A 23,046-nucleotide genomic window follows, 5' to 3' on the forward strand; every position below is an offset into this window, starting at 1 on the left:
GAATAATAAAGGGGAAAAATCATTAAAAAAAAAAAATATATATATATATATATATATATATAGGCCTATATAAAAATCAGAGATGGTGCAGAGGAAAATGGCATATATAGAATGAACCAAGAGTTAGTTAAATTGCCTTTAACTTTATTGATAATACACGACGAGACCTTTCCGCAAGTGAACGATTCAGTCAATAAACGACCATGTTATTTAATCAAATATCAATCAATCAATTGATTTATCTGTCAATCAATTAAAACACATGTTTACTATGTTGATAAACATAGTAAAGTGATTTATAATTGGATATTAACGTTCCGATATTTAGTTTAATCTGCTCCTGGTGGTGGTGGAAGACGATTAACCCAACTTCGTCGCCCACGTTGTAGCATAACATCATCATCATTCGCGACAACCTGTAGTATAAAACAAACACAATGATTGTATTCCAGGTAATAACTATACAGGTATTATTGTTATGATTATATTTTGAATGATTATTGTACAAAATTCATGTGATAATGTAATTGAAATGAAATGAAATTCACCTAAGAACAATTAGCTGAGTTACACATTCAACTAAAGAAAATAATAACATGAATAGGCTTATATAGATGTAAAAGCAATTTTGCATTTATTATACAATTTGTTTATATAATTTTATATAATTTTATTGTATAAAATTTAATGTAGAAAACAATGAAGAATAAATATGGGCACATAGGAAAATCAATTGTTCCCCCTTTCCACTTTTCACCAATATTCTGTAATTAAAACCCCACTTTTTTAAAGCGAGTGGAAAGAACAACAACAATTACGAATGACTATCGTGAATTTTGTCTGTTCACTTATGTTCTGTTCCAATTGTGGTACTATTTCCGAACCAAAACTGGGTAAAAAAAACAATTGTTTGTAAATTTCGTGACCATTCCATCGATTTTGTGGGTACAACGGTTACGGGAGGCTAAATGTATTGTAAAAACAATGTAGGCTACTGTATTCATACGTTCTTAAAATTGGAAGCATGTAAACCTACTAGGCCAACAGTTTTACAAACTCAAAAGTCCATAATTTCTACTATTTGTTTTTCATGGTTCGGAGTTACAAGCTAATCAGTAGATAATAAATAATTATTCTTATGAATGTTAGTTTACATGAAATAAGCGGGCATGATTATGATTACAGAAAAATTGAAAAACATTTTATGATGAGTTTCAGTTTTATTATATTCTATTTAGTTGTTCTTTATACTGGGTTTCCATCTATAAATGCGAGAGCTCCCGAGAAATCTGCTCCCCCTGCACCCCCACCAGGGCCCTATGCGGCCCCTGACCCCCAGCCAAGGCTTGGGCCGGCCCTGCGGCACAAGATTTAATTATTTTGCAATTCGTCCCTAGGGGACAATAAACTATAAGCATTGAAAATTTTAAAACTTCAAAATTATATCTCTAAATGATAAACTATACAATATCTCACTTTAAAATTCGTATCTTCTCTTTTATCGGCTCCATTATATTGAGCGGCTGAGATATGTACTTCACAAATTGTAATCAGAAGTAATAACATACAGAGAGATGCAAGAGGCTTCCTTCCGATATTTGTCATCTCTGTACGTGTGTTTGTTGTGCCGATATGTTCTAACTGGAAAGAAAACGAGAATAATTGACATAATACATTATTTCACTTTTGTAATTTCTTTCATTATACTCGAATTTTATCAATATATTTGATATAGTTACGATTTTCGTTTTGCATGTTTTTGAATCCACCACTCGGAAACGAGCGAGTGCCACTGATTCTAAAGATTCCTAATAAATGTCTAAATAGTTGTTAAAGATATACCACCATAACTTAATAGAATATGAAGGGAAGTACATATAAAGCGCTTAGAGATTTTAAGACGTGGAATAACAAGAGTATTATAATAATGGGCCTACTATTACTACTACTAATAATACTAATGATAGCTATGATAATATAATAATATTACATCAGTCGCCTTGGAGAGGTTTCAACGACAGCTTGAAAGTATGGTAAGCTATATTTTCATTTAGATCAATTGAGTTTGAGACCTTATCATTTTACACATCAAATTCACACCCGAATCTGGAAAAACGATATGGAAGGGGAAAAAACAGAACAAATCAATGGCTTTTTCCAGCTCCTGCTGTGAAAAGCCCATAATGTGAAACACGTTACTGTATTCGAATTTATGTTATAGTAATAATAAAAATAATATTTATAACTAAAAAAAACTGAATTAAAAACTGACCCGTTTAATCTTCGTTGAGGTATGATCTTTTCGTTGTTCTTGATTGGTGCACTGTAAGGCGATATGTTTTAACCTGGTCAGTTCCACCTTTTATACCATGCTCAATGAAGCCGAACAATAAGCTAACACGTGAAAAGGTTGATTTTAAATATTGATATGATTTAATATTATGGTAATCGTTAAATGGTGAAGCACTGACGCCTGTCAACCATTCTCATCTTTACATTTTAAGCACTTTTAGTTGTACGTGTGAGACAAAACAGCTAGGGCACAGGAAGAAACTTTTACTGATGAAAATGGTCAATACTACCTCAGCCCCACCATTTATGATTACAACACTTCTAAATCAGTGGCGTAACTAGAAGTCTAGAAAATGGCGGGGGCTGCTGATGGGGGCGCGAAGGTACGATACTCACAAAATAAAGTGATTTTTAACTACTTGCAAGTGATATTGGGGGGTGGGGCGCTAGCATGTTTTTTGAGGGGTGTGCCCCTTCCCCCGCACCCCGTGATACACCACATGTTATCAACAAAGCCCTTTTAAGTTAGGGTGCTAGAAATCGAGGATCAAGTGGTTATGGGGCCTCTTCGGGGCCCCTTGGGGTCGGGGTATATCATGTGACACCGGCATTATTTGTTATAATAAAAGGCTCAAATTATAGGTATTAAAATTATCTAAACACAGGTCTTTTGGTCGTACGTGCGAGATTAGAAAACAGCTGTTCGGCATTTAACCTTTAACCAAAATGATATTTATTGTTATGTAAATAGGCAAAAATTAATTAAAATTGATATTGAACAATAATTAGGCAATATTTATGCTGATGTAGATAGAGTATGCAAGTGTCGTATCCAGGAATTCGTAATATAGGAGGACCAGGAAGGGATTTTCACAGAGGATCGATTCACTCCTCTTACCTCTTACTCTCTATCCAACTCCAAATAGACGTGAAAAATGGCTTTCTTTCCTAGAAATCAAACTAAATCAATTAATGGGTTCACCCACACTCTCTTCATAGAAAGAATACATACACTGGTCACTAATTATTTCAGTTTGTGTTCATTTACTAACTAAGATACAGCAGGCTTAGTCCATATCCGCACATCTTGATAGAAACAGGGATCGGATTTTATAAAATATTTTAAAGAATAACAGGCAGATGTGTAATTGTTTCACTGAAAATCAGTGGCGACTGGTAAGTGCGCAGGTGACACGTCCCTTGAACACCTCGTCCCCAGTCTTCCCCCACCCCTCCCACACACTCCCACTCTCAGTGTACGCTCAAGTAGATAAAAATCACCTAATACAGTATCACATGATTTTGCAGACCTAGCGCCCTCACTTAATCAGCGAAGACTCCCTCTCCCCCATTTCGGGACTCCTAGATACACCACTGCAGATAGACATGTCTGGTTTGGGGACGTAAAGGCCGTGGTATTAAATGTAGGCTTTTATTCGCCTATAATGAAGATTAAAACAGTTGAGTTTTTATAAAAATTATTCTTAATTGTATCTAATTGTAATTGTATTCTTAATTGTAACATAATTGGCTTTATGATTATTTATATTATCATGTATGTCAATAGGATACACTAGAACCGATATGAAGGAGACATCTTCGGGACACCAATAATAATAATAATAATAATAATAATAATAATAATAATAATAATAATAATAATAATAATAATAATAATAATGATAATGATAATGATAATGATAATGATAATATTAATAATAATAATAATAATAATAATAATAATAATAATAATAATAATAATAATAATAATAATAATAATAAACAAGCATTTTTAAAGCACTCTATACAATAAAGTCTTTTAGAGGGCTACCTAATTGTGCATAGCTCAGTTCTCTGATAAAACGTGACACTTCATTTGTTTTTTAAAGGCATCAAGAGATAATACAATGATAGCACAGATTATTTATACTTTTATTGTTAAAGTTGAATTATAACTAATTTAAAAATAAAAATTTGCAATGCAAAAACAATTAATTTATGATATGAAATCAATAGAGTGTAATTAATACAACGAAAGTTGCATCAAGAGATAATACAACGATAACACAGATTATATATAATTTTATAATTAATTGTAATTAAAACAACGCAAGTTGTGTATGTTCCCACGGTTTGAGTTAAAGTTAATGGCCAACTATTCTTTTTTTTAAATACTATTGGACTATAAGTCAAGGTGCAGGCTGTACGGTATGGATTAGAATCCTATATGAAAACACAATGATGAAGTATGAAGTAACACATGCACTAGCCAGTACCAATGTATATTCTAATGATTGAGGATTAAAGTCATGGTTTATTGCTCTAAATGTGTCAAATATAAGTTTTAACGATTTTTTTTGGGGGGGGGGGAATTACTGTAGTTGTTTTGATACAATAAATGAAATAAGATAGTGTAATACATACTCCAAGTATCGAAATGCACGCCATCATGTCGGGATTCAATATTTCGACATAATTATGTCATCATCAGGAATGATGATATGAAATAAGTGTCCCGAAACGAAATAAGTGTCACGTTAATAGATGTTAAAATGTAATGTTTGGAACATTTGGCGCACTCAGAAACTGTCCCCATCCCCTTAGTAGGTGTTGGCCGTAGGGTTAAAAGATATAATATTTCTCCTCGTTTCACAAAAATGTGTCCCTTTTATAGGGGTGTCCGTAGCCTGGGTTGCAGGCCGCGAATTTATTTTTTTCCTGGACGTTTGAGGCATTGGTATTATTTAATTATTGTCATTGTCATGATAATTATTATATCTATATTACTGTGCTTATTAATACTGCACTTTACTCCATACGTCAAGTAGGCCTAAATACGTCTCGTATTTATATTTTGGTATGCGTGACTGAGATACATTAATTTTTTTGTAATTATAGCCTAATCATTATTCATTTCAAAAATAGGCCTAAGTGTATTTCAGAATTATAATAAATGGAGAGCTAAGAGTGTGGTGTTCAACACTCTTCATCCTCGCCATGTCGCTATCGCATCACATGTCATCAGCACTTACTGTATAGAAACCCACTCTTACAATAAGAAAAGTACAATAAATATTCATGATTTACTGCCGAATCAGGAAGGTGATATTTTGAATCTATAGCGCCACCAATCTCCACGGCTTCAAACGTCCAGGGAAAAAAAATCGCTTCCAGGCTCCAATTTGGGTTACTCACTCTTTATTATGCTTAGTGCGCGCCATACCTAATTATTTGGCGTCCCATACTAAATTTTTCCGCCTCTAAATTAACTTGCTCGTTGGTGGCGCATTCCAGAACAAAAATAAGGGACCTGATGCAAGTCTAGGGTGTCCCCTGAATTGGGGTGTCCTAATGTAATATTTGAACATTTGGCACACTCAGAAAGTTGTGTTCAATATGACATTTCTTCGTTTCACAAAAGTTCCCTCTTAAATTAGGTGTCCCTAGCCTGGGTTCGGGCCCTAATTATGGTTACTCACTCTTTATTGCGCTTAGTGCGCGCCATACCTAATTTAATTGTCGTCACAATTCGTCGTGGAGAAAAAAAAAATGTATTATAAAATCGATTTTGAAACCCCTAAATCCCCTGCCTCTTTAGAAAGCCCGACCACGCCCACTTTTCTCTCGTCGGGGAAGATAATCCTTGTGCTACCCTTGCATAGATGTTGTTCCCTAGCCTAGCCAGGAATATAAACAATCGCAGTATGTGGCGATGTGTTTTTATACCTCCATGGTATCAGCGAACGCCAAGGAGGTTTTCTTTTTTACGAGGATGATTTTGTTGACTGATGACTACAGTAATTCCCCCATAACTACAACATCAATGAGGTAGACATAATCACACCTCAACTCATGCGGTACTTTTGGGGGTTTTCGGGTTAAGTCCAAGCCCAACACTAGCACCGATAGGTGACTGCGTGTTCGTTAGTGGGCTTAGAAATTACCGTCAAACCTAAACTTAACTACAGCAAAATTGGAGGTTGAGCCACTAAAAAGTGATCTCGGTCCGAAGTAAACGTTATTCCTTGGAGTGGAGCTGCATTATCGTCGAAGTAAACGAGTTGACTGCACTCCTGAAGAGAGCCATGCCTGTTTGAAGACGAGCAGTTCTCAGCAGCGAGGGCTACACAGCAGTCAGGATCTGATTGTAAGCGAATAAATCTACTGAGAGACGTCCTAATATACTGCCTGAAATGCTTATCGAAGCATAATTTCTTGCATTCGTCAGCAGCAGCCATGGTGACTAATCGCGTCGTCATAATACAATCAACCAATCAGCATCGACTATTTATGGGATTTTGTTTACTTTGCTTATTATTGTCGATGTCGTAACGTCGTTAGCTTCCTGTATAGCTGCTATGGTCGGGGATATTATGGCATGCTTGAAGCAATAACCATAATAATAATAACCATAACCATTCATAATTATTGTTTTGCCTACATTACGACAATCCATGACAAATTTCATAGAAAACATAGGTGTGACGACTTTAAATTAGGAAATTTTCACACACTTAATTTTTTAATGTCATTCTGGGGACGGTTGCAGGATTTGTTATATATTTGATATATATAGCAGACACAATAAACTGCTACGATACTTTGACTTGTAGGAGACAGATATATTTGATTGTATTATGACGACCCGATTAGTCACCATGGTTGCTGCTGACGGATGCAAGATATTATGCTTCGATAAGCATTTCAGGGGATATATAAGGACGTCTCTCAGTCAGTAGATGTAATCGCTTACAATCAGGCATGACTCTCTTCAGGACATAGACTTAGCCAGCGAGCCGTGCATGAAAAATTTCCAAAATCATAGAATTTCACTTTCAAGAATAAGGATTTGAACATAAATTAGATGGTTACATTGCATACTCTTTGTTTCTTGCTTTATTGAAATTGGTTTTGGAAGCTGATATTAGAAAACAGCCTTACATGAAGTCATATTATAGTAACTCGTTGCCTATCATTCAAATAAGTAATAAAAAATCGCCATAATTCGTCAAATATCCGTGGCTTCCAGGGGCTACCGGGGGCCATGAGTGGCCTCTGGCCCCTAGCCAAATGAGACTCGATTCGCTCCACTAACCACCCCGTCGGGGCCTTTAGCCCCTCCGCCGGGCAGGTCCTGGCGACAACACTGGCGTTCACGGCAGATCACAACCAATCATGTATGACGTGCCGCCAGAGAGCTTAAATTAATCTTTTATAAGCTCGTACGATACTTTTCAGGCACTGTAATGTTTTATTGTTTTACCCGGGGTATTATCGGTGTGGCTGTTTTGGTAAAGAATGGTTGAGAAACTGTTGTGAAGTCTTTTATAGTATCATATTTTTCCTCTTTATACAAGTTCAATATTCAGTCCTGTAAAATATCTATAAGTCGTACGTGAGGCCATCACTGCGGTTGGCTTGGTCTTTTTCTTTATGTCGTTATTTATTGTTATTAATTAACAACATAAATATTATTTAAAATATTAATGATATCAACATTTATTTTATTATTTTATATCATATTTATTATCGAAATTAGTGTTATTGTTATTTATTTAATTTAATTATGCTACATTATGCTACGTTTTCATGAACCATGGTATTTGGGATAGTGTTAAAAATGTAATAGAGAGGGATATGTTCATTAATAATGAACACTTGAATATTACCAAACATTTGAATAAGCGTATTGATACCCTTTACTCTGTATTTTATGATGTTCCGATTGATTTAAATTTCGTTGATTATTTCGTCAATTAGGTGGAACCTAATTTCTCAATGGAGCCCGAATTTTCGTTTGTTGTTGTTGTGTACTGCCCTCTTCAGTTTGAGCTTCAGAATAATGTTTACAGTATGTCCACCGCCGGAATGTTGTTTTTGGGCATTTTGACTAGGCTAGCCCGGCCTAAGCTTGCGAAATGTAAGATTTATGATCTCGATTCTACTACCTAACATTATAACCTAGGCTAAGTTAGTGTAGAAACATTATTATTGAAATGCTCCTGAGCTAGGCCTAGTTAGGTCATCTATCTAGGCCAACAAGGCCGCTAACTAACCCTACTAAGCCTTAGGCATAATCCTCTTTAGAATTTGACTAGCGGCCTAAATCAAGCCCAAGTAGGCAGGCTAGACTAGAAACGTAGGCCTAAACCAGATGCGGGGCCTAGCTAGCATAGCTCGCTGGCCTAGTTTACTCTAACTTAAGGTAGAGTTGTAAAACCGTTGGAGCCCAGTGCAAACACATATTTATTTTAGGGGTAGTTTTACTGAGATATAAAAATTAATATAAATGGATGATACTACACAGAAAGCCTCCATCAATCCTTGACCTTGTTCAATGTTGATACTTCAGCCTATACACAGGTGAGTGTAAAGATTAGTTTTAACGGATTAGAATCCCCAACCATGCCGGCCAGTTGGTTGGTAGGTGTCAACTCCCAGGTTCAAATTCCAGCCCAGAGAGAAATTTTTTTTTATACATTTGCAGATTAATCCTCTTTTAACATTCAAGACTTATGTGTGAATTACTGCAAGACAACCTCTTTATTGTACCATGATAAAATATATGATTTAACAGTTTCCAGATATTAACTGCAGCAAAACTTCTCTATTTATTTTTTTCTTGGTCAGGAATGAAAATGATATGCTTTCTTTAATGCGAATCAGTCTCAATTGACGAGGAAGAATTATGGCATAAAAGCGGACTGTATCAATGTTATACTAACTAGGCCCATTGCAAGAAAGTATCAACATGGTTCAAACAATATATCATTTGAAGAAAGATTATAAAACATTCCAGCACCATAGCAACCACCCTAGTACAATGCTGCTGCCACCACACTATGGTTTCTATGGTAATCCATATCAACAGAAGAATAATCCATGAATGATGCAGCATCAGTGTTATAATGGTTGCTGTAGATACCTGTCACATGCCATGCATTTACATTCGCAGCAGTCTGAAGGTCAAGTGAACGCTATTGGATTTGACATTGATGAGAGCAATTCTGATGAGTTTTGAGATGGAGTTCAGTGATGAATTGCTTAACTTTTCTTTGCTGTTTCAGCAAAATTGAAAGAAGAAAGGTCACGTGAGTTATATCAAAATTTAGGCCTATATAATTTTACCTATTTTGATTTTCTCCTGAGTTTTTGAAACAGCGCCACCAATGGCTCACAACTTTGTGAACCATTGCAAATTTTGTTTTTCCAGACATAACTTCTTTTGTGCATTTCGAAACTTTGAGTATGTATTAAACTATCTTAATTTCTTTTGAGAACTGTAATTCGATAACCAAAAATACTGCAAGTTTTATGTGCCCATTTTTTTCCAAGACTACTGTATGCCTGTGTAACAGTCACAGAGCAGATAAATGCTGATAACTACATTGAACGAAATGCCTAGACCTTTTATTTCAAATTTAGTGGAAATGGTGTATAGTATACAAATAATGAATGTTTTGAGTGCAGTGGGGTAGAATATTTAATGACTGATTTAAAGCTGTAGATCACAGCAACTATTTGTTCATGTAGAATTGCGGAAATTCTGAGGTGATGCTGTTTATGCAGATAAGATGAAAGTGAAGTTACAAATAATAAGATTTCTTCCTTTATTATATAAATTCATTAAAAAAAATTGATTTTCTCCTCCACCTTGATGGTTTTAGCAAAATTATTTTACTAAATGAGAAAACAAATTTTTTTTTTCCACCCTCCTCTGATGATTATTAGTCTAATCTGAAATTAATTCACAAAACAAGTTATTAAACAAGTCTCGCCTTATACCTAAAATACTAAACATTTGAAAATTATATTATAGTTAGAATTAAAATGCTACAAGGCAAATGGCTTGGACAATAATTAGTCCAGTTAGCAGTAAAGCAGATATGAAATATATTTATGATATATGTCAAAACATTGTTAACTGATTAGGAGTAAGAAAAATTGAACAATGTAGACCTAAAGTTGAAAAAAATAAAATTTGAAATATCAATCATTTTTTTTTTTCGTTAAATTTCATCAGTATACATTGGTTTATTGAAAAGTTCATGTAATTCTTTCTCAGCCTTACTAACAAGAACTAAATCTTTTTCATATTGACTTTCCAAACACTTCTGTTTTGTATTAAATTGTGATAAAAAGTTCTTTGAGAAACAAAAGCCGTTCTACCAAGGTTTTTTTCCTTGGACTTTCTCATAACACGTTTTTCACAACAACATAAATTGTTTTTAGATCACATGTCATTAAAACTAATGGAGAAAGACCTCCATCACTGATATATAAAGATGAGGAATAGTTCTTAAAGGAAAAACAAATTGTCCCAGGATTATACTATTGACTTGATTTTCAACTTATGTTTTACAGCTAATTCAACCGAACACCCCTATTTATAAATGGAATGTGCCTAAAGTGCCAGTTGGATTTAAACTATCAGTGAAACGAGATGATATGACAGGCGTTACATTGAGTGGTAATAAAGTAAGTGAAACTGTATCCTATTGACAATAAAAGATCCTTGAAATAACAATTTTACTACAAGCTTGTCTGCCCCCCCCCTATAGGTAGGTGGCCATATCTTCTCTTAAATCTAATTTTTTCTTGCGTAATACCAGCTAGAATATGATGGCCTGTGGGGACATAGTTTATAAGAAAAATGCTTTCAATTTTGTGGAATGGAAACACACCCCCCCCCCCCACAACCACCACGAGCCAATTTAAGGTGACTGAGTGGGGATCGTCCCTTTTGGCCGGACCAATAATTGCTTCCGAAGCGCCTGGTATACGTTTGATTTTGTTGTTATTTTTGTTGTAGAGCAACATGTTGGTACAGTCGGCCAGAATGTTAGGAAGCAGTGGTGTTCAGCTTCAGGATGAGTAGTAAAATTGAGAGAGTGGATAGAAACATAAGAATACAGTGTGCTGGTAAGTGGAGAAATATTTAATTTTTTCATCCAATTGTGATGTAGGCTACTAGAGTGTTATCTTATAGCCATACTGTAGTTAATAATCTCAATTTTGTTTTACTAAATGTTATTTATTATAAAATTATTGTTTAAAATGTTCTTTTCTTTTTCCATTCTATTCACCATATAAGGCAATAAAATAATGCTGTTGAAAACATCCACTAATCCTAAATTAAAAATTGTACTACATATCTGGTTTATATCTTACAGGGTTTCACAGTTTTCCTTTATTTATTCTTGTGTATCATTAAAACATCAAAATTTACATAAGTCAAAAAACACAAAAAAATAAAAAGTTAAAACAATAAGAAAACAATTATGAATTATGTACCAAAAAAAAATTTACTTAAAAAAAGAAAATAAAATTTATCCAGTACCATAAAACTTCAATCTGATAGCATGGAAGTAGCCATGCTACCAGAATGCTGTCCAAGATTGGCAAGGTTGATAAATATTTACTTGGGATGTGTTAGAGTCAATTTTTATACAACTGATGAATGGTGTTGAATATATATAAATACAAACCATATAAAATAATGTTAGCTATGCTTCCCCTCTGGCGCACCACTGAACCTTTCCGTAGTGTCAGTCAAATTTGACCAATCAGAACAGGGCTAGGAATACGTGCGTGTCTAACAAGCATGCATGTTTTCCCCCACAAACGCACCTGTGTTTCCTTATGTTTAACTTTATCCAAGGGCACGGCTTAGCGGAAAGGCCAGAAGGAGTCTGCGATAGCATGTAGCAATTTCATGGAAACCAGACTTAACACTTAAGCACACAAGTTACAAGAGTTTGCCTCGTTGCCAACTCAGCAAAAACTCGTAGGACAGTACCTACTCGTAGCAGCTCTAAACTTGTGGGGCTAATTTTGAACATGCGAGCACACCGAAATGAGTACATGTACCAGCGCACCGAGTTGGCTCGTACTTAACTTGTATCTAATTTGGTACAAACTTGTAGTTAACTCAGTGCTCGGCATAAATTGTACGTAACTTGTAACCAACTCCATAAAGTCGTACCTCACGCGTAGCTAACACGTAAAAAGCTTCTATAGGTTCTTTGCAAAAGATCATGAGTTTCACAAGTTTTTAACTCGTAGAAATTGTGCGACTCTTAGGTGAAATCAACCTAGGTGGGAAAGAGGCTTTACTTACTAAACTTGATAAAAATTCTACTAGCATATTCAAAAGTTAAATTTGTTTTTATTCTTGTTCAACAATAAGTCTGTGTATTATGTGTCTTGTAATTGACTGCTGTAATCTTATTTAAGTAGATGATATTATTGTAATACTTGCAGTTATGTAATAGTGTAATTGTACTATCATAGTTAGATAATTCTTGTTCTTTATATTTTCCAGGAAACACAGGCACATGTTTATTGTGGATTTTCGAAGACAAGCATTCAGTAAGAGTTTGTTATTGTATGAAGCAGATAAACAATTGGATGTCCAGTCAGATTTGTTGGAAGCTTGGATAACTGTAGCTGTAAAGATGGTTGAGCAAAGAAATGCATTGTGGGAAATCAGGACTGATTAGTTTAAACCCTGGTAACTGAAGCTTAGCAACATCAGACTGGGATAAAGCGTGGAAGTCAAATTTTAACACATAGAAATGAAGATGAACTTTGAGAAATAGACTAATTTCTTTGAATTATGTAGTGTACGGTATACTGGTACTTGAAGCTATGGTGAACTCTGATGTATGGAGATGAAGCAGATAAATTGTGGAAAGTCTAAACCACAACAGACATTTTTTGCGCATTCATAAATGAATGATTATGAATTGAAGTACTGTTTGCCAAGTGAAATTTGTGATTTAGTAAGTAAAATAAGTGTTGACCTTTAAAAATGCTGAAATTTTTGACTGATTCTGGACCTAGTTAAAAATAGAATGTTGGCCCGATTCAGAGCTTAATTTAAAAGGCTGGTCCATTGTGAGTTAAATTTCTCGACTAAAGGCTTATAGATAAAATTCTGAATTTTAGTTGAAATGTTGATCCAATTCTGGTCTGTAGAGTAGTGTAAAACATTGGTCCAATTCTGGTGTAAATTGTTGGTCCTATCTTGGACTAAGTGTAAAATCCTGGACTGAGTACTATGCTGGACTTAGTTAAAATTCTGTTCTTAGTAGATATTCTGGACTTGGTACACATGTAAACGGTTGAGTCCTATTCTGGATATTAGTTAAATTAATGTAAATCGTTGAGTCCTATGCTGGACTTAGTTAAATTAATGTAAATCGTTGAGTCCTATTCTGGACTTAGTTAAATTAATCTAAATGGTTGAGTCCTATTCTGAACTTAGTGTAAAATATTGGTCCAGTTCTGGACTTAAATTTCTGGACTAATGGCTTATAGATAAAATTCTGAATTTTAGTTAAAATGTTGATCCAATTCTGGTCAGTAGAGTAGTGTAAATTATTGGTCCTTTTCTGGACTTTAGTGTAAAACATTGGTCCAATTCTGGACTTAGTGTAAATTGTTGGTCCTATTTTGAACTTAGTACTATGTTGGACTTAGTTGATATTCTGGACTTGGTATGGTACACATGTAAATGGTTGAGTCCTATTCTGGATTTTAGAATAAATTAATGTAAATCGTTGAGTCTTATGCTGGACTTAGTTAAATTAATGTAAATGTTTGAGTCCTATTCTGGACTTAGTTAAATTAATGTAAATGGTTGAATCCTATTCTGGACTTAGTTAAATTAATGTAAATGGTTGAGTCCTATTCTGAACTTAGTGTAAAATATTGGTCCAGTTCTGGACTTAGTGTAAATTATTGGTCCTATGTTGGACTTAGTGTAAATGCAAATGGTTGAGTCCTATTCTGAACTTAGTGTAAAATATTGGTCCTATGTTGGACTTTAATTGTGTAAATGGTATTCTGGACTTAGTGTAAATGGTTGAGTCCTATGGACTTAGTTAAATTAATGTAAATGGTTGAGTCCTATTCTGGACTTAGTTAAAATTCTGAACTTGAATAAAACTAATTGCAACACCATATTTATTGTACTACAACTCTTTTGTAGCGTCATGTATTTCAAACAACACATACAATCCAATAAATGATAACAAAACTTTTTTTGAAAATTTCGGCAGCATTTCGCGCATTAAGACAGTTGGGATTATCCAAGCGGAAGCGATCGCCTATCATAGGCGATCGGCTGCCGTGGAACCTACGCGCCACCCACCACCCTTGGCCCCGCTGAAAGATATATATGCCTCTCAGAAGTTGCTCTGGACTTGGTGTCAGTTTAGCAGTTTTCTTGAGTTTTGCAGTTTCAAGTTGATTGCAATGAATATTCATAATTTCTCTGCCTGGTAATGAGGACTGCTGATGTACTTGTACATGCAAATGATTTAACTGCAACAAGCAATCTGTAATTAAAAAACATTTTTTAAAAAAGAATATTAGATTTAACCAACAAATTTTTGGACTTATATTATTTTTATTACTTTTTAAATAATTGCTAAATAACATGTTTTTATTTATTTAAAAAAACTACATTTAATAACTTTATATAAATTCAACATCAATACAAGTTTGATAAAACCTGACTATAATATATCCCAAGGCAATGTTTGCTAATGTGCAGACCTTTCTTAGTGAGTTCACAGTAAACTTTCCTGAATGGCAATTTACACATTGTAATTTCAAACTCAAATATGAGATTGTAAATTAAGTGTGTATCACTTATGGTGATATTGCATGAATGGAAAAATAAGACAGGATTAAAATTTAATGCAAGATGAAATATTGTACAAAAACATAATTATTTAATAGTAACTAAGAGTAAAGAAAAAAGTATGTTTTACATTTGCTGAAGATTACTTACTGTACATGGTACAACAAATCATTTCATATATCAAATTATTTTATTATTATCAGGGGCAGATCCACAATCCACCCTAAAGGAAAATTTTTGTTTTCTTAACCCCCAGAAATAATCAGTTTGGGTAACCAATAATTTCTTTTTCTTTCTTTTTAGTTTCGTATTACAACTAATTAAATTATAATGATGGGTGGATGCTCATCAAAAATTACTACATGTATATCAAAGAAAATGCAACAATATATAATTTTACAATACAAATTACAAATTAACCATAGCTAAAAAATAACACTCGATACTAGGCCTACATCATAATCGAAAGAATTGGTTTGGCGCAGTTGGGACAGTTTGGTTTCTCAACCTTTGAAGTCAGGGTTTCAATCCCTCACTGTGTCTCCTTGAGCAAGGCATTGCTTCTTAGGTAATTTATGAGTACCTGGTGGGGTTAAATGCCAAAAAACGCTGATAACGGAATACTCCCCATGGGAGCTTGAGTTTGCGTTCCATAGGTGTTTAATCCAATGACTGGGGGTAATAATGAGAAGCGCGTAAAGGCCTTGCTGGCCTTGTGCTGTATAAAAGTCTAACATATTATTATTAATTTAAAAAAATGAAATATCTTTCCACTTACCAACATCTGTTATTCTTGTGTTGTTATCCACTTTCTCACATAGCAAAACATGATGCTTCTTAAGGTGTCATGTCAAGATGCCTGCTGTACCAACATAAAATCAAAAAAATTAAACAAGTGTTAAAATAATATATGAAGCTGAATTATGCAAATACGTTGGTTTGAATTGCAAGCAATTTGAAAAACCTATTATGAAAGATAACAAGTGTTTACGGTATTGATAATGTTAATCATTTACAATGGGGACACAGATTATGATTGCTTTAACATTCATTTTCAATAACAAATTTGAAAAATTAGAAAACTATGAATTTATAAATGACAAAATATATTAAATGGCCCTACATGGAGGACCTTAGCTTGTTACCAATTCAAATCATGAGTTAAATATTTTAATCATTGAATTAAAGATGGAATCTTCCATGTCCTTCCGCATTTTTCCCCATTAGCAGTATGTACCTCTTGTTTTTCAACATCAACTACGATAGGCTAATATTTTGTTAAAATGAGGGAATATGGTAGCATATACTGTAATGGGGAAAGTGAGCAGAGTAAAAAACCCCAGATTCTCCGATCCTAACCAACCAACTAGAAATTTTCTGAGTAAAATAATAATAATAATAATAATAATAATAATAATAATAATAATAATAATAATAATAATAATAATAGTAATGCAACATTTATATAGCACTACTTTAAGTAGCGTTTTAAGTGTTACACTGACTCTAGTATGCCTACAAAGTATGCTTGTTGAAAACAGTGCCGGTGCCAGAAATACCCCAATGACCAGGCCAATATCTAAAAATGGCCCATATTTACCTCAGCCCCACCATGGTTAGGGCTGAGGTAAGCAAATATTATTAGAATAACGTACTTTGCTCCATGGACTACTTTTCAAAACAATGACCATTTAGGAGTTTCAAAGGCTTTAATTAAATGATATTATAGATATCTAGAAAATACATGTAATTTTTTTTTGTCCCCAACGAATTGCAGTTTTATTCCCAATCGGGAGGGGAAGGGCATGCCAGGCCCCACTGATGAGCTCTTTCTCCCGCTGGTGAGGTACCCCTGCTGTAACTTTGGATAGCTCTGAATGTAGATGGTCTGGAGATATACAGTAGATGGTTTAAATACAATCTTTGCAGGAGCAAAGGCTGGCTTTGGGTGGGGAGGGGGAGGGGAGGGTGTGAAAATTGATAATGTGGAACTACTGTAATTGGTTGTCTAGAAAACTCAGATTGACTTTTTTAGAATAGAGAAAACTCATTGTATCTTTAAATTAATAGATCATACCATTATTTTTAGAAGTAAATTTTTACTGAAACTTTGAGGTACTGTACAAAGCGTTAAATAATACAGAAATTGTCACAGTCTGAGAGTGTTATTTCTGGCCATCCAGAGGTTCCTATTCTTAAAAAAATCTCATTTGGGGGGGGGGGAACCTTCTCAAACCCTTCCTCCATCTTGATCCTATGAGCTCAAGCCTGTCGGACAACTTATATTTTACCAGAGTACATGAGAAGCGCACACACAAGATGAGTGACCATTTATTGTTTTTTCACGGTAAATGAAGGAGCGTACAGTAGCTAGCCACCCTATTCATTCCCATCCCCCAACTAGATCTGCCACTGCAGATTACTTGAGATCTGAGGTGTGAGTTTTCTAGATCTGAGATTTCTAAACACCCAGAGCTAAATACCTTTTCCAATGAAGACTTAATCGTCAGTTTTAGCATTTTAACCCACCTAGTGGAACTAATTTGCCATCACTGGGGGAGGGGAGAGAGGGGAGGAAAGATATCCCCAGTCACACTCCTATGCCCATGATTTGTAAAAATAAATTATAACATGAATGAAATTCAATATTATACATGTCTAATTTGTTTACAACCTATTTTTAGAAGTACCATATATTAAATTATTATTTTAAAATATATTAAAATAGAGGGTGGCAATCAGTATTTTGTGTATAACTTGAGTTTTAATATAAAATACGAAGGCAGCGTTTCTCCCAAAGCCATCAATTTTACCAGTAAAAATAACTGACCTACCAGTAAAAATTGAGCGTTGGTAAAAAAAAAATCATTTATTAGGTCTAGGTAACCAAGACTGGCATTATTTCAATTAATGAACATCATTCCAGTCCAGGCTATGATTATATGTATTGTTTTTTGAAGCAATTAAACTCCACTTAACGAGGCAATACTACTACTCTAAATTGTTATGTGTTTTACGTTTGTAATGTATCAGTAAGGAGAAAAGTGCCAATCAAAAAAAGTGCCAATCAAAAAAACAAAAAAATATGGTTACCGGTACTATAAAATAAATATTCTTTAAATTTCTAGAATTACATTCATTAGTGTACCAAGAAAGCTTGGCTTTAATACAGTTGAACTTGCCTACAGTAAGTCGAATCCAAAATGCCATTGAAAAATTGTTTGACTATTAGATAAAACCTGTAAAATATGATCGACTTAGAAATTATTATTAGAGTTTTAGCAAAGTAAAGTATAATAGGCCAAAAAGTATTAAATGCAGAGAAAAGTGCAGACAACCAGGACAACTTTATAGTTGCTCAACATTTGAACTACGAAAACAAATTAAAACTATAAGAAATAAGATCGTGTTACCACCATCATACTGTAATAATTCAACCACTGAGAATTATATAATATATATTATATTATATAAATATAATAATAATATAGCATATAATATGCCTATATAAGACAAAATCTTACATTTTCAAGTTCAAATCGCCTAGCTAGGCCTATACCTTCGCCTATACCTTCTTACATTAATCTAAATGATGTTTTGTTTTGTAATTCTGAATTGACTTTTCGGCCTATGGTAAACCACCATTTAGTAATAAGCTAGGGTACTGTAGGCCTACAGTATTGCTAAGCTCCTGTATTGTGCGTGTATCACCTAGACTAGAAAGGGCACAGCCTGTGCAGGTGGGATAGTAAGCACTGGCCTCGCGGCTAGCCAGCCCTCAAAAGCCGCAATAAATTTAGTATCAGTCCACACTTACTACATACCCTTTGTACGACTAACCCCTATAGTCAGCAAAATCAGATTTGGTTTAACTAATTAAGCAATATTTTACACGTAGGCCTATAGTTACTTACATTTTTCAGGTCAATGTTCAGGGTAGAGGGTAGGGATCTGTGGTTCAGATACTTTCATGTGTTGTTGTTTACCTGCGAAGCGCCACCTATGGTTGTAGAAACAAGGCGCGCGTTCCTCCACGCTTAAATAACGGTACAAGAGCTAATAAATAGAAAGTTTATTTGTACAAAAAAAAATGTGACCTTTTTATTAATTTTGTGAACTATTTTACAACATAGCAAGGCCTTTTTCACGAATCGGTTGACATCTTGAAGTGATGACCAACACTGCGAATCAGCGGTGCGTAACCAACAGAAATAAGATAAGCTTTTGGGCTGATTTTCTGACATCATGTTATTTAAAAAATTATAACTCCATAACGGGGCTTCGTATCTAAAAATAGTTTCCAACAAAATGTTCTTACAAAACTAGTCTACACCCCTATATGATTTTAAAAAAAATTGAAAAATGTCTTTGACCTCTGAAATCAAGATGAAAAAAGAAAAGCCTATCTAAAGTGTATTAAAATAGGCCTATGCATTACAGTGCAATAGCATAGCACTTTCGTGTTGTTACTGTTCCAGGTACCGATAATATACAGATTTCTCTTATTATAAAGTACAACTTATGTTTTATAAAGAAGTATAGTAAATCATGTTTTTTAACACAGGAAACTCTCATTAAAACAATGCTAGTCCAGAGAATTACTAGTACTACTGCTGCACTGTAATGCATATACCTATTTTAATACACTACTTAGATAGGCTTTTCTTTTTCCATCTTAATTTCAGAGGTCATAAAAATTTTTCAATTAATTTTTCAATCATATAGTGGTGTAGACTAGTCTTTTACGAACATTTTGCTGGAAAAAGTTTTTGGATACGACGCCTCGTTAAATAACATGTCAGAAAATCAGCCCAAAAGCTTATCTTATTTCTGTTGGTTACGCACCACTGATTCGCAATGTTTGTCACCACTTCACGATGTCTACCCGATTCGTAAAAAAGGCTTAATTTAATAAAGTGTAAGGCCTAATATTATGTATATAATGACTTTAAACGATCTGGGGGTCGTAAATGGGCTTTAATTTCAATAGGCCGATAACAATTTGATAAATAAACAAATTCATGAAAATAGAATGCAGCATAAAGTGGCGTTAATGCCGTTATTTCTCAAGTAGGCCTTACTTCAATCATCCAATCATTTATAGCGGGGCATTTTACCAGGACTATGAAATATTTTCCGGCGGTAGGTGGCGGGGACTTAGCCAGGGATGTACGTTAAAACGATGCCCAGCATTGCCGGGAAGTAGCCGGAACATTCACATGCAAGTAACCGTTTCGGAAATTACATCCCCGGCTAAGTCCCCATGTATTAGGCTGGGTCGGGACTACAATTGACAAGTGCATCCATAGAAATACAAAAATTAGCCTTGAAAATTCAACTAGATCTTGCGGTGATGTAACAACGCTGTTGTAGTAGGAACGCCAAGCAGGTTTTACTTTCATACACTACGAGGATATTACCTAAATTGTTGGCTCGATGAACAGTAATTCCCCCATAACTACAACATCAATGAGGTAGACATAATCACACCTCAACTCATGCGGTACTTTTGGGGGTTTTCGGGTAAAGTCCAAGCCCAACACTAGCACCGAGTAGGTGACTGCGTATCCGTTTGTGGGCTCAGAAATTACCGTCAAACCTAAACTTAACTACAACAAAATTGGAGGTTGAGACACTAAAAAGTGATCTCGGTCCGAAGTAAACGTTGTTTTCATTGGTTTCGAAGTAAACGGGTTGACTGCACTCCTGAAGAGAACCATGCTTGTTTGAAGACGAGCAGGACTCGGCAAAGAGGGCTACGCAGCAGTCAGAGTCTGAATTGTAAGCGACTAAAACCACTAAGCAGACGTCCTTATATACCAGATTTTAAGTTTTATGCTTAAAGATAGGTGGTGCTATCTTTGAAACGACTCATTGTTGAGACCTGAAATTTTCACAGGTGATTCAGAAGTGCTTAATATACTCCCAAATTATATTATCTCAAAATCGACAAAAATGTCAGTCACGTTGTCTTGTCTCGAGACGACGAAATGTCAATTATAATAAAATTTGTTCTCACAAACACAAGATAATCTTGTTCCCACAAGATGTTGTTCGTATAGCACCTACAAGAGTGTATACTTAATGTTGTGATACCTGTCTCTTATACACATCTAGATGTGTATAAGAGACAGGTACTGTAGGCCTACAGTATTGCTAAGCTCCTGTATTGTGCGTGTATCACCTAGACTAGAAAGGGCACAGCCTGTGCAGGTGGGATAGCAAGCACTAGCCTCGCGGCTAGCGAGCCCTCAAAAGCCGCAATAAATTTAGTATCAGTCCACACTTACTACATACCCTTTGTACGACTAACCCCTATAGTCAGCAAAATCAGATTTGGTTTAACTAATTAAGCAATATTTTACACGTAGGGCTACAGTTACTTTTTTTCAGGTCAATGTTCAGGGTAGATGGTATGGATCTTAGTGGTTCAGATACTTTCATGTGTTGTTGTTTACCTGCGAAGCGCCACCTATGGTTGTAGAAACAAGGCGCCCGTTCCTCCACGCTTAAATAACGGTACAAGAGCTAATAAATAGAAAGTTTATTTGTACAAAAAAAAATGTGACCTTTTTATTAATTTTGTGAACTATTTTACAACATAGCAAGGCCTTTTTCACTTCAATTTTTTTTCAATCATAATAGGGGTGTAGACTAGTTTTGTAAGAACATTTTGCTGAAAACTATTTTTGGATACGAAGCCCCGTTATGGAGTCATAATTTTTTATATAACATGATGTCAGAAAATCAGCCCAAAAGCTTATCTTATTTCTGTTGGTTACGCACCGCTGATTCGCAATGTTGGTCATCACTTCAAGATGTCTACTGATTCGTAAAAAAGGCTTAATTTAACAAAGTGTAAGGCCTAATATTATGTATATAATGACTTTAAACGATCTGGGGGTCGTAAATGGGCTTTAATTTCAATAGGCCGATAACAATCTGATAAATAAACAAATTCATGAAAATAGAATGCAGCATAAAGTGGCGTTAATGCCGTTATTTCTCAAGTAGGCCTTACTTCAATCATCCAATCATTTATAGCGGGGCATTTTACCGGGACTATGAAATATTTTCCGGCGATAGGTGGCGGGGACTTAGCCAGGGATGTACGTTAAAACGATGCCCAGCAGGAACTTTCACATGCAAGTAACCGTTTCGGAAATTACATCCCCGGCTAAGTCCCCATGTATTAGTCTCGGGTCGGGGCTACAATTGACAAGTGCATCCATAGAAATACAAAAATTAGCCTTGAAAATTCAACTGGATCTTGCGGTGATGTAACAACGCTGTTGTAGTAGGAACGCCAAGCAGGTTTTACTTTCATACACTACGAGGATATTACCTAAATTGTTGGCTCGATGAACAGTAATTCCCCCATAACTACAACATCAATGAGGTAGACATAATCACACCTCAACTCATGCGGTACTTTTGGGGGTTTTCGGGTAAAGTCCAAGCCCAACACTAGCACCGAGTAGGTGACTGCGTATCCGTTTGTGGGCTCAGAAATTACCGTCAAACCTAAACTTAACTACAACAAAATTGGAGGTTGAGACACTAAAAAGTGATCTCGGTCCGAAGTAAACGTTGTTTTCATTGGTTTCGAAGTAAACGGGTTGACTGCACTCCTGAAGAGAACCATGCTTGTTTGAAGACGAGCAGGACTCGGCAAAGAGGGCTACGCAGCAGTCAGAGTCTGAATTGTAAGCGACTAAAACCACTAAGCAGACGTCCTTATATACAGCAGGAAATGCTTATCGAAGCATATTTTCTTGCATCTGTCAGCAGCAACCATTGCGACTAATCGCGTTGTCATAATAAGGCGTAATACAATCAACCAATCAGCATCGACTATTTAGGGGAATTTGTTTACTTTGCTTATTACTGTCGATGTCGTAACGTCTTTAGCTTCCCCTATGGCTTTTAAAACTGCTATGGTAATAAAGGGATATTATACAGGAAACAACCGATCATGACTTATTTGTTTAAAGTACATTACGAAAATCTATAAAAAAAAAATAATATAAAATAATATAATAGGTGTAACGCCAAATGAAAATAGGAAATTGCCAATCACTGTAGATTTAAAGTCATTTACA

At 35.0% G+C, this 23,046-nt stretch overlaps 3 long non-coding RNA genes across 6 annotated transcripts; 1 reads left to right on the plus strand and 2 right to left on the minus strand.

Moving 5' to 3' along the window:
- Nucleotides 1-123: 123 nt before the first annotated feature.
- Nucleotides 124-2,430, minus strand: LOC117121189. The gene is made up of 3 exons (XR_004447501.1): nucleotides 2,273-2,430; nucleotides 1,477-1,641; nucleotides 124-416 (listed from the first exon to the last, which is right to left on the minus strand). It is a non-coding gene; the product is annotated as an uncharacterized LOC117121189 (long non-coding RNA).
- Nucleotides 2,431-8,089: 5,659 nt separating this feature from the next.
- Nucleotides 8,090-13,907, plus strand: LOC117121187. Of its 4 annotated transcripts, none has more exons than XR_004447497.1 (5): nucleotides 8,101-8,212; nucleotides 8,923-9,383; nucleotides 10,657-10,770; nucleotides 11,105-11,214; nucleotides 12,617-13,907. It is a non-coding gene; the product is annotated as an uncharacterized LOC117121187 (long non-coding RNA). The 4 variants fall into 4 exon arrangements; XR_004447498.1 differs by having other exon boundaries at nucleotides 8,923-9,378; XR_004447500.1 differs by having other exon boundaries at nucleotides 8,108-8,212; nucleotides 9,248-9,383.
- Nucleotides 13,908-14,264: 357 nt separating this feature from the next.
- Nucleotides 14,265-18,925, minus strand: LOC117121186. Its single transcript, XR_004447495.1, has 3 exons — nucleotides 18,859-18,925; nucleotides 15,723-15,806; nucleotides 14,265-14,636 (listed from the first exon to the last, which is right to left on the minus strand). It is a non-coding gene; the product is annotated as an uncharacterized LOC117121186 (long non-coding RNA).
- Nucleotides 18,926-23,046: the final 4,121 nt, after the last annotated feature.

This window comes from Anneissia japonica, unplaced genomic scaffold (assembly GCF_011630105.1).
Source record: "Anneissia japonica isolate Jap-2015-1 unplaced genomic scaffold, ASM1163010v1 scaffold993_len1110182_cov180, whole genome shotgun sequence".
Taxonomy (NCBI): domain Eukaryota; kingdom Metazoa; phylum Echinodermata; class Crinoidea; order Comatulida; family Comatulidae; genus Anneissia; species Anneissia japonica.